The sequence below is a fragment of the Phyllobates terribilis genome, unplaced genomic scaffold, assembly GCF_046119375.1.
Source record: "Phyllobates terribilis strain yellow unplaced genomic scaffold, ASM4611937v1 Scaffold_4__5_contigs__length_816908805, whole genome shotgun sequence".
Lineage (NCBI taxonomy): Eukaryota > Metazoa > Chordata > Amphibia > Anura > Dendrobatidae > Phyllobates > Phyllobates terribilis.
The window spans coordinates 685,946,791-685,959,135 of record NW_027362764.1 but is presented as its reverse complement, the minus strand read 5'-3'; the positions used below and the strand labels follow the sequence as shown (position 1 = coordinate 685,959,135).

The following is a 12,345-nucleotide window of genomic DNA, read 5'->3' as shown; positions in this document are numbered from 1 at the left end:
ACACAAGCTTCTTTGCAGAGAAACATGTTACTTCTGCTGGCCCTCGCTAGGCGGCCGGCATCCAAAACCTTCCCTGGGCACCTGCTGAAAGCCTGGCCCCTTCACGGCCCCGGGTGCTTTTAACGCCATCATTTCCACACGGCGAGCTGCAGAGTCAATAAGCACTCCTAGCCGTGGCAAGGAGCTCGGTGTCAGGCCTGCGTGAAGGCGGCGGGGTAGCGTACTTAGCTGCCAACTGGCTCAGAGGCCTTGGGGCTTCCATCATCTAAGTTACTTAAGGTCGGTGTCTGGCAAGGCGCCGTTCCATGCTAGCCGAGCTGGGCAGTAGGGCAAAACGTCATCAAAATGGTCTACAGCACCCTGTGTTCCCAGGAGGTCTCCCATCCAAGTACTGTCCGAGCCCAGCCTTGATTTGCTTCCGAGATCAGACGAGATCAGGCGTATCCAAGGTGGTATGGCCAGTAGACGCTGCTCGATCCATCGCCCGGCAAGCCTATCTCAGGATCGCTTGGTGGCGAGCAATCTGGCCGTGACGGGGCGGGCTCCGAAGGGTCCATGCAAAGGCTGTGCCGTCCCCACAGGTGTGGTTTGTTTAGCAGTGATTCACCCGCCGCATCAGGTGTCTTCAAAAATGGCTCGGCGCAGGGTCTCCTGCAGGCTAAACCCTTCATCGCGTGAATGTGACTGAAAAAGCAAGCTGGACCCGTAACTTGGGGGCGGAGTGAGACGTCCAGGGGTGAATGAAGGAAGAGGGTGAGATGGTTGCCAGTGACTTTGAGCTGCTCTTCAGGGGGGAGGGTCGTGTTGCCTGCAAAGGTCTTCTGCTTGGGGTTACCGGTGGTTGCCTCCAGCCATGCGGGAGACGCTGGTCCTGGTGAAAAGGAGCCTAGTATTAAAAGTAAATAAGCAACAATGCTGGAGGCCCACGGTGATCAGAAGGATGCTGGTATTTTGCAGAGATGAAATAGCGCAAGAGAGAAACCAAATGAAAAAAAGAAAGGAGAATGAATGTGTGCACTTGTGAAAGGGAATGGAAAAAAGGCATAGAAGAGAGTGCCCTCTGCTGGTGGAAGGAACGAAAAAGCAAAAGCCTACAGCACCTGGTATTCCCAGGCAGTCTCCCATCCAAATACTAACCAGGCCTGACCCTGCTTAACTTCCGAGATCAGGCGTGTTCAGGGTGGTGTGGCCGTAGGCTGAGACAAGCCTCTCACTTGCTGCTTTTCTACTTTGACGTCTGGCTGCCGGCTGCCCTTTCCAGTGCTCAGCAAGACCAGGTCCTTTTGTGCTTTTGTGTCACCCTGACCTGGATGCCACAAGTGTAATTAAAGCTGTGTCTGAGGGCAAGGGGGAGGTTCTCTAGTCAGGGGAACATTAGCATGCAATGCCTCCTGTCTCAGGCCAGTAGGGGGAGCTGGCTGCCCTTATAGAAGCTGGTACTGGGGGCAGGGTTAGGGAGAACCAGATGACCTGCCTCAGGACTGAGACGTGTCTCAGCAGAGCAGGGACAGAAAGTTGCATTGTAACCTAAGAGGAAGTGTGGCAGGAGAAGAGCCACAAGCCAGAGACAAGAGGCGCAGTGAGCCTGTCTTGGCAGAGAAAAGACTTACTTTACCAGACTTTGGTGTCTGAGGCTGGAAGGATTCCACATCCCCTAGCAGAGAACCAGTTCGCAAGGGACTGTACTTTCCTTGGCCTAAGAAGCCTGGAGGTCCTGCCACAACCGAAGGGACCAGTAAAGCCGTACAAGGCTGGGAGCAGAAAGGAACCCACGTCGCAGGCCATACAGGCGAGAATACACGGAAAGCTCGGAAACGTGGGCTGTTACCCTATCAGGAGGAGATAGCCAGAAGGAGCGCAGAAAGCACAGTAGGCCTACACCCTCACCCTGACCAGGGCCAATTTCCCCGTTGCTCTCAGACATCCAGGTCCCCTCCTAGCTGGAACTGTTTGTGGGTCAGTTTACCTGTTTAGTAAAGACCCTGGACTGCAACCTGTTGTCTGTGTGCTCCTTGCTCCTCCAGCACTATCATCACTGGGACTCTCACTACCATCACTCCCACCATCCACTATACTGCCCTGGGGCCGCACTCTTCCCGTGGGGAGTCACACTACCCTAGCTGCACACCTCATCAGCCCCAGCGGTCTGCATGCAGCGGCGGTTCCTAATAACCGCAATCCACGGGTGGCGTAGTCGGACATAATTAATAACACATAACGGACTACCACTGGCCTGACCACCCTGAGCCACGGAACCGGGTTGCCACTACTACTCCCATCGTTCCCCCTATTGCCCGGATCCGAGTGCCCCACAGCCCAGGGGGCGAGTCAGCTTTGGCGTAGTCGGCAGGATTTCGTGCCCGCAACCACCGGGTACTGCGTGCCTGAAAAAGACTTTTGTAACTTATCTGTGGCGAAGTTTCCCACCGTCTGGAGTCGTTTCCCGCCATCCGGAGCCGATTCCCGCCATCAGATGCCATCTTGGACCTTTTCCCGCCGTCTTCTGCCGTCTTCCCGCCATCTGCAGCTGTTTCCCGCCATCTCCAGGACGCCGCGCGGGAAGAAGATGGGCGTGGACGTCAAAACCGCGCGAGATCCGAAGCTCCGCCCCACGCACCTACGCTGCGCAAGGTCCTGGAAGGGAGAGAGAGCGACGCTGACGTCATCAGGACGCGACGCCAGGTCCTCGTCCATAGCAGCAGCAGCGGAGCCGCGGCCTACAGAAGAGGATCGTCGGAAGGTAGGCCACGGTCCACTAGGGGGGTAGAAAGATGTCGGACACAGAGGCGCCCACTACCACCAACGCAGCTGCAGCAGCGGTGATGCCCTTTTCCCTGCCCTACATCCCTGGAGCGGCCTGGCTGCCCAAATACTCAGGGAAGCCCCATGCCCTAACTGACTTCAAGGAAAGGCTATACAGTTTGTTCCACGTTTACCCCCTGACAGAGGAACAGAAGGTCAGCATATTAACAGGGCAGTTAACTGGCGCAGCCCAAAGGGAGGTAAAATCATGGCCCACTGAGGAGAAAAGGACTGTGAAGGGTATTCTGGCCCGGCTGCAGGGTACCTTTGACACACGTACCTCCGCTGAAATTAAAATGAGGTTCTATGGGTGTAAGCAGCGGGCACAGGACAGCATCAGAGACTATGCCCTAAATCTGCAGGAAGCCTTGAGGGCTATCCAACAAACTGACCCTGGCAGTGTGCAGGAAACGGACAAACGGCTAACAGAACAATTCATAGAAGGTCTGCTGTCCAGCGCCCACAAGGCCCAGCTGCGCCTCATGTTCTTTCAGAACCTCGACCTGACCTTTGCCCAATTTAAGGACAGGGCCATAAGGGTGCTCCGTGAATCCGCAACCAGTGGCTCTATAAACCCCCGGCGCCCTGCTATCACCTACCACCAGGAGGCGGCGCCCTCCTCTATGGATCCCGTGGGGGCTGATGCACAGGCCCTGAACCAAGCCCCGTCGAAAGACCTGCACCACCAAGTCCAGGAGCTGACCAGGAGCGTCGCGGCGTTGACCAGGACTGTCCAGGCGTTGCAAGTGGACCCGTCAAGACCCATCGAGCTGGCTTCAAGTCCGGAGGATGTCCCGTGGCGTCGACAGAGGAGGATCCCGTCGTTCCGAGGCAGACCCACAGACCACTACGCAGAGGATGGACAGCCCATTTGCCGTCGATGCAACCAGCCCGGACACCTTTCCAGGTACTGTAATTTAAACGGGTCCAACCTGGGGCAGAGGGCCAACCCCCAGGCATAAGATCACCAGGCCCTTATAATTGGCGTGATAAGTACGTTGGGGGGCGCCCGGTTTTACCCGTGGTGCTGGACGGTATCCCCATGAGCGCCTTGCTGGATACTGGGTCGCAAGTAACCACAATCCCTTATGTACTTTTTAAGCAGTATTGGACTGATGCTGATATCACACGGTATCCAGACAGTAACTTGAGCATCATCACCAGTAATGGCTTACCCGTGCCGCAGATGGGGTTCAAGGAGATGACCATTAAAATTGGTAAAGTTGAACTACCGGCACAGGGAGTGATTATTGTGGACATTGACCGTCGTGAAAGTCACCCTAAAATAACTGTGGGTACTAACGTAATTGAAAATTGTCTTTCAGAGGTAATTGTAATCTTACAACAGGTGGCGGTGAATGCTAGTTCCAGCCAACAGAGAGTCCTCAACAAGGAGATAAAAGCCCTGATGAGACGGCAGCAGGTAGAACTGTCTGGTGGTGAGATCGGTAGCGTAAGACTCAGTGATCCATTCCCCATTTCCATGCCTCCCAAAAGTGAAACGATGATCTGGTGTCGGACTGCAATCGGGTTGAGAGGTAGAGACTACCAAGCCATGGTAGAACCCGTGTACTCAGACAGCAGGCCCACCATTTTGACAGCCCGGGGGGTGGTTGATGTCCGTCATGGAAGGGTGCCCGTCCGCATCCTCAACTTTGGGGAGAGGGAAGTACACTTACCCAGGTACGCTACACTCGCCAAACTGTTTGTTGTCGAACACCAAGCTATCAGGGCCGTGGAACCCTTGCCTCCATCTCCTCAGGCGGAGGGTAATGGCTCCCAGAAACAAAAGGAGGACTGGTGCCAGAAACTCCATGTGGGTGCTGACTCCACTCCCCTGCACCAAAAACAAGGAGTCTACCGGGTGGTACAGGAGTACGAGAGAGTCTTTAGTAAGCACCCGCTAGACTTCGGCAGAGTAAAAGGGATAGAACACCACATCCCCACAGGAAGCCACCCACCAATAAAAGAGACACAGACCTGTACCCCCTGCACATTATCAGAACGCAAAGGGCATGCTAAGAGAGATGAAAGAAGCTGGGGTCATTAGAGATAGCTGTAGCCCCTGGGCAGCCCCCTTGGTTCTGGTGAAAAAGAAAGACGGCACCATGAGAATGTGCGTGGACTATAGACAAATCAATCGTATCACCCACAAAGATGCATATCCGCTGCCTAGAATAGAGGAGTCTTTAGCCGCACTAAAATCTGCTAACTTCTTTTCTACTTTGGACCTTACTAGCGGGTACTGGCAGGTTCCTGTGGCAGAGGCTGACAAGGAGAAGACCGCCTTCACCACCCCGATGGGACTGAGCGAATTCAACTGCATGCCTTTCGGACTCTGCAACGCACCAGGGACCTTCCAGCGGCTGATGGAATGCTGTCTAGGGCACCGAAACTTCGAGACGGTTCTCCTTTACCTGGACGACGTGATCGTCTATTCAAAGACCTACGAGGACCATCTAAAGCACCTGGCCGAGGTGTTCGAAGCCCTGGCAGGCTATGGCCTGAAGGTGAAACCATCGAAGTGCCACCTGCTGAAACCAAAGGTCCAGTACCTAGGGCACGTGGTAAGCGCGGAAGGAGTGGCCCCCGACCCTGACAAGGTCACGGCAATCAAGAGCTGGCCAAGCCCCTCGAACATCAAAGAGGTGAGACAGTTTCTCGGGTTGGTAGGCTACTACCGAAGGTTCATCCCCGGGTTCACTAAAATGGCAGCTCCTATGCAGGACCTCCTGATCGGACAGTCTAAGTCCAGGAGTCAAAAGCCACCCTTCAAGTGGGATAAACCGGAAGAGGAGTCCTTCCGCCAGCTAAAGATGGCCCTCACGGGGGATGAGATCCTGGCCTACCCTGATTACGGCCAGCCTTTCATTCTCCACACAGATGCCAGTAATGTGGGACTGGGAGCCGTACTGTCCCAAAACCAACAGGGCAGAGAACGGGTGATCGCATACGCCAGCCGGAAGCTGAGGCCCACCGAGAGGAACCCGGAGAATTACAGCTCCTTCAAGCTAGAATTCTTGGCGGTGGTGTGGGCCGTGACGGAACGCTTCAAGCATTACCTGGCCTCCGCAAAGTTCACCGTGTACACGGACAACAACCCGTTGACACACCTGGAAAATGCTAGACTGGGTGCCCTGGAACAGCGGTGGATGGCCCGTCTCTCCAACTATGACTTCGTGATCAAGTACCGGGCAGGCAAAACCAACGCCAACGCGGACGCCCTATCAAGGATGCCTCACTTACCTGAAGGTGACGAAGACCCAGAAGAGCTGGAGGAGGTAGAACTTCCCGCGTTTCACCGGTATGGAGCCGCTCAGCACTCTCACCGCGTGAAGGAGGAGGATCTAACAACTGTGATGATGAATCCCCTACCTCACCACAGCTGGGCCGAGACCCAAGATAGTGACCCTGCAGTCCGCCTGGTGAAAGATCTGCTGACCCGGGAAGACGCCCGCCTAGATCCAGATGCCCCAGAGGAAGCCAAGCAGCTATGGAAGGAGAAGAGCAAGCTGTTCCTCTACGAAGGCAAGTTGTGCAGAAGGATTGTTAACCACCGGACGCACGAGCTGACCTGGCTAGTCGTGGTCCCAAGGCGGGATGCAGCTATAGTCCTGGGGGCTTACCATGACAGAGCGGGGCACTTCGGTTGGAAGAAACTGGAGTTCCTACTAAGAGGAAGGTTCTTTTGGGTCGGCATGAGAGGAGCAGTAGAAAAGTGGTGCAGAGACTGTGGCCCTTGTCACCTGAGGAGGAAGGACCGCACCAGCCAGAAGACACCCTTGAGGCCCATCGTCACCACGCAGCCTCTTGAGCTGGTAGCTCTGGACCATGTCAAGTTGGCTCCCAGCCGGTCAGGATACATCTATGCCCTGACAATCGTGGACCACTATTCTCGTTTTCTAGTGGTGGTCCCGGTAAAGGACTTGACAGCCCAAACAGCGGCCAGAGCCTTCCAGCAATACTTCTGCCGTCCACACGGGTATCCGGAACAGGTCCTGACAGACCAGGGTCCAGCGTTTGAGGCTGAAATCTTCCAGGAGTTCTGCAACCTCTATGGCTGTAAGAAGATTCGGACGACGCCTTACCACCCCCAAACCAACGGGATGTGTGAGAAGATGAACAATATAGTCATTGATCTCCTGAAGACGTTGCCCCTGGAGGAACGCAGCCTGTGGCCAGAAAAACTGCCGGACCTGATAGACCTATACAACAATATCCCGGTGAATGCTACAAACTGTACCCCGGCTTACCTGATGCGAGCTAGACCAGGTAAGCTGCCCGTAGACCTGGAGATGGGAGTCCTAATACCTGAGGACACCTCCCCGGATGCGGACTGGGATACGGAAAGGCAACTGCTGTACAAGAAGGTACAGGAGAGTGTGGAGAAGAGCCTGGCCCAGGTGAGAGAGAAGCAAGAAAGACTCTTCAATCAACACGCCCCTGCTAGTCCCCTAGAACCTGGTGAGCAAGTCCTAAAGCGAAAAAGAAGGCTACATAAGTTGGACAACCAGTGGGAAAGGGAACCCTACACCGTACTGCAGTCTGATCACGACAACCCGAAGGTGTGCGTGATCACCAAGGACGGAGGAGAAACCACTAGTGTCGTCTCCAGAGACCACCTCAAAAGATGCCCCGAGCAACTCCGTAGTGCAGAAGAGGATCAGAGTGACCTTGAACCCGCAGAGGACAAGGAAGAAATGATCAGCACCGTTCTCGGAGAGTTCCCTCAGTCCTGGACTCGCATAAATGATGCCATAGTGGTACCCGTCCTGCATTTCCTGCAACCGGCACAGCAACAACCAACACCAGAGCCGGAAGGTGAAGAGGAGCAAGCGGTTCCAGAGGCAGAAGAGCCTGTACCAGCAGCCCAGGAGAGTCAACCCTCTGCTGACAGTGAGCCTGCCATGCCTGCGGTAAGCCAAAGGACCCGCAGACAGCTGCCTTCCCTACCTGTACACCCAGCTAGTAGGTGTACCCCTAACGCTAGTGGGGAAAGCCAAGTCAATCCACCACCAGACAGTGGGTTAAGGAGGTCAACCAGGAGCACAAAGGGACAGATACCCGCTCGCTGGAGAATATAGGATGCACTAAATTGTAAATAACCTTGTTGCCAAATGTTAAAATGTTTGCCAGAGTTACCTGCATGTTTATTAATAGCGTGTTTCAGTTTCTTGCAGCTACCGTAAGGACTCACAGGTTATGGACTTTTTATAACCGGGACCTTGTATGGACTGCGTTTGGAGCCTAACCCAGGAATGAACTAAGACTGTAAAGGACTTGGGGTAGGACAGACCCCCACCTGGTTAAGGCTCCCCGTTGTGCTGGTGATATGGACACCCGGTCACAGACCACACTGTGACCTTAAGAACTCAATTTGTGTGTCGTCTGTCTATTAATGTTTTATGGTTATGCATGTTATTCTTTATTTGCTGTTTAGTCCCGGAGTACTAAATTTCACTAGGGGGGAATGTGTCACCCTGACCTGGATGCCACAAGTGTAATTAAAGCTGTGTCTGAGAGCAAGGGGGAGGTTCTCTAGTCAGGGGAACATTAGCATGCAATGCCTCCTGTCTCAGGCCAGTAGGGGGAGCTGGCTGCCCCTATAAAAGCTGGTACTGGGGGCAGGGTTAGGGAGAACCAGATGACCTGCCTCAGGACTGAGACGTGTCTCAGCAGAGCAGGGACAGACAGTTGCATTGTAACCTAAGAGGAAGTGTGCCAGGAGAAGAGCCACAAGCCAGAGACAAGAGGCGCAGTGAGCCTGTTTTGGCAGAGAAAAGACTTACTTTACCAGACTTTGGTGTCTGAGGCTGGAAGGATTCCACATCCCCCAGCAGAGAACCAGTTCGCAAGGGACTGTACTTTCCTTGGCCTAAGAAGCCTGGAGGTCCTGCCACAACCGAAGAGACCAGTAAAGCCGTACAAGGCTGGGAGCAGAAAGGAACCCACGTCGCAGGCCATACAGGCGAGAATACACGGAAAGCTCGGAAACGTGGGCTGTTACCCTATCAGGAGGAGATAGCCAGAAGGAGCGCAGAAAGCACGGTAGGCCTACACCCTCACCCTGACCAGGGCCAATTTCCCCGTTGCTCTCAGACATCCAGGGCCCCTCCTAGCTGGGACTGTTTGTGGGTCAGTTTACCTGTTTAGTAAAGACCCTGGACTGCAACCTGTTGTCTGTGTGCTCCTTGCTCCTCCAGCACTATCATCACTGGGACTCTCACTACCATCACTCCCACCATCCACTATACTGCCCTGGGGCCGCACTCTTCCCGTGGGGAGTCACACTACCCTAGCTGCACACCTCATCAGCCCCAGCAGTCTGCATGCAGCGGCGGTTCCTAATAACCGCAATCCACAGGTGGCATAGTCGGACATAATTAATAACACATAACGGACTACCACTGGCCTGACCACCCTGAGCCACGGAACCGGGTTGCCACTACTACTCCCATCGTTCCCCCTATTGCCCAGATCCAAGTGCCCCACGGCCAAGGGGGCGAGTCACTTTCCCTTCTCTTCAATTTTTTTGCTGGCTTCTTTAAAAGGTCTTGTAGACACAATGCCCCACTCAGAGCCGCTGAGCTCACTGATCGGCTGCAGTGCTGTCGACGGAACGTCAGCTTCACGGCCAATGCCACAGGCCGGGAGCAGAGGCGAGACTCACCGGTAGACCCGGGTAGGGTGAGTAGAGCGCGGTTAGTTGCTTTCTAATAGGCTGCAGCCGGGGATTAACTTTTAATGAAAGGGAACAATCCCTTTAACTGTCTGCAGTGCGCCACACCTAGGAAGCGCACTCTCACACACAAGCCAACATGCACACGTGCTCGCACGTGACAACACCCCCTATCTGCCCCTACAACCTCTCCGTCACCATGCGTCAGACTCTCCTGTCTGTTTTATGATTTCAGGGCCCTAGCAGGAATCACCCCCCCCCTCCCCAATTCCTTCCGCACCTTCCTTGCCTTCCTTGCACTGAGGTTAGCTCTTTGTCAGCCGTCTGGCTTGGTTACACAAGCTTCCTTGCAGAGAAACATGTTACTTCTGCTGGCCCTCGCTAGGCGGCCGGCATCCAAAACCTTCCCTGGGCACCTGCTGAAAGCCTGGCCCCTTCACAGCCCCAGGTGCTTTTAACGCCATCATTTCCACACGGCGAGCTGCGGAGTCAATAAGCAATCCTAGCCGTGGAAAAGAGCTCGGTGTCAGGCCTGCGTGAAGGCGGCGGGGTAGCGTACTTAGCTGCCAACTGGCTCAGAGGCCTTGGGGCTTCCATCATCTAAGTTACTTAAGGTCGGTGTCCGGCAAGGCGCCGTTCCATGCTAGCCGAGCTGGGCAGTAGGTAAAAACATCATCAAAATAGTCTACAGCACCCGGTGTTCCCAGGAGGTCTCCCATCCAAGTACTGTCCGAGCCCAGCCCTGCTTTGCTTCTGAGATCAGATGAGATCGGGCGTATCCAAGGTGGTATGGCCAGTAGAAGCTGCTCGATCCATCGCCCTGCCAGCCTTTCTCAGGATCGCTTGGTGGCGAGCAATCTGGCCGTGACGGGGCAGGCTCCGAAGGGTCCATGCAAAGTCTGTGCCGTCTCTACAGGTGTGGTCTGTTTAGCTGTGATTCACCCGCCGCATCAGGTGTCTTCAAAAATGGCTCAGCGCAGGGTCTCCTGCAGGCTAAACCCTTCATCGCGGTAATGTGACAGAAAGAGCAAGCTGGACCCTTAACTTGGGGGCGGAGCGAGACGTCCAGGGGTGAATGAAGGAAGAGGGTGAGATGGTTGCCAGTGACTTTGAGCTGCTCTTCAGGGGGGAGGGTCGTGTTGCCTGCAAAGGTCTTCTGCTTGGGGTTACCGGTGGTTGCCTCCAGCCACGCGGGAGACGCCGGTCCTGGTGAAATGGAGCCTAGCATTAAAAGTAAAGAAGCAAAAATGCTGGAGGCCCACGGTGATCAGAAGGATGCTGGTATTTTGCAGAGATGAAATAGCGCAAGAGAGAAAGCAAATGAAAAAAAGAAAAGAGAATGAATGTGTGCACTTGTGAAAGGGAATGGAAAAAAGGCATAGAAGAGAGTGCCCCCTGCTGGTGGAAGGAAGGAAAAAGCAAAAGCCTACAGCACCTGGCATTCCCAGGTGGTCTCCCATCCAAGTACTAACCAGGCCCAACCCTGCTTAGCTTTCAAGACCAGACAAGATTGGGCGTGTACAGGGTGGTGTGGCCGTAGGCAGAGACTAGCCTCTCACTTGCTGCTTTTCTACTTTGACGTCTGGCTGCCGGCTACGCTTTCCAGTGCTCAGCAAGACCAGGTCCTTTTGTGCTTTCCCTTCTCTTCAATTTTCTTGCTGGCTTCCTTAAAAGGTCTTGTAGACACAACGCCCCACTCAGAGCCGCTGAGCTCACTGATCGGCTGCAGCGCTGTCGACGGAACGTCAGCTTCACGGCCAATGCCACAGGTCGGGAGCAGAGGCGAGACTCACCGGTAGACCCGGGTAGGGTGAGTAGAGCACAGTTAGTTGCTTTCTAATAGGCTGCAGCCGGGGATTAACTTTTAATGAAAGGGAACAATCCCTTTGACTGTCTGCAGCACGCCACACCTAGGAAGCGCACTCTCACACACAAGCCAGCATGCACACGTGCTCGCACGTGACAACACCCCCTATCTGCCCCTACAACCTCTCCGTCACCATGCATCAGACTCTCCTGCCTGTTTTATGATTACAGGGCCCTATCAGGAATCACCACCCCCCCCTCCCCAATTCCTTCCGCACCTTCCTTGCCTTCCTTGCACTGAGGTAAGCTCTTTGGCAGCCGTCTGGCTTGGTCACACAAGCTTCTTTGCAGAGATACATGTTACTTCTGCTGGCCCTCGCTAGGCGGCCGGCATCCAAAACCTTCCCTGGGCACCTGCTGAAAGCCTGGCCCCTTCATGGCCCCGGGTGCTTTTAACGCCACCATTTCCACATGGCGAGCTGCGGAGTCAATAAGCACTCCTAGGTGTGACAAGGAGCTCGGTGTCAGGCCTGCGTGAAGGCGGCGGGGTAGCGTACTTAGCTGCCAACTGGCTCAGAGGCCTTGGGGCTTCCATCATCTAAGTTACTTAAGGTCGGTGTCCGGCAAGGCGCCGTTCCATGCTAGCCGAGCTGGGCAGTAGGGCAAAACGTTATCAAAATGGTCTACAGCACCCGGAGTTCCCAGGAGGTCTCCCATCCAAGTACTGTCTGAGCCCAGCTCTGCTTTGCTTTCGAGATCAGACAAGATCAGGCGTATCCAAGGTGGTATGGCCAGTAGACGCTGCTCGATCCATCGCCCGGCCAGCCTTTCTCAGGATCGCTTTGTTATGATCTGCTACAGAGACTAAGGAAAGAAAGGAGATCTATCCCTACAATAGAACTAAACTAGATCCCTACGATGTAACGGGGAACCTGCTCCTGCGATCAGACCCGCTAAAGTCCTCGGCTAGTCTGAACACAGACCTATAGATGTGAGGGAGGGATCCCTACAAGATCTAGGGACTGGGAAAAGTTGGACACCTCCTAGGAGAAATAGTA

At 54.6% G+C, this 12,345-nt stretch overlaps 1 non-coding gene and 4 pseudogenes across 1 annotated transcript; all 5 read right to left on the bottom strand.

The window, feature by feature from the left end:
- Positions 1-347: 347 nt before the first annotated feature.
- Positions 348-467, bottom strand: LOC141268185 (5S ribosomal RNA; annotated as a pseudogene).
- Positions 468-1,088: 621 nt separating this feature from the next.
- Positions 1,089-1,197, bottom strand: LOC141269120 (5S ribosomal RNA; annotated as a pseudogene).
- An 8,966-nt stretch (positions 1,198-10,163) lies between these two features.
- Positions 10,164-10,283, bottom strand: LOC141267681 (5S ribosomal RNA; annotated as a pseudogene).
- A 621-nt stretch (positions 10,284-10,904) lies between these two features.
- Positions 10,905-11,023, bottom strand: LOC141266823 (5S ribosomal RNA). Its single transcript, XR_012320845.1, has one exon. It is a non-coding gene; the product is annotated as a 5S ribosomal RNA (ribosomal RNA).
- Positions 11,024-11,967: 944 nt separating this feature from the next.
- Positions 11,968-12,087, bottom strand: LOC141269645 (5S ribosomal RNA; annotated as a pseudogene).
- Positions 12,088-12,345: the final 258 nt, after the last annotated feature.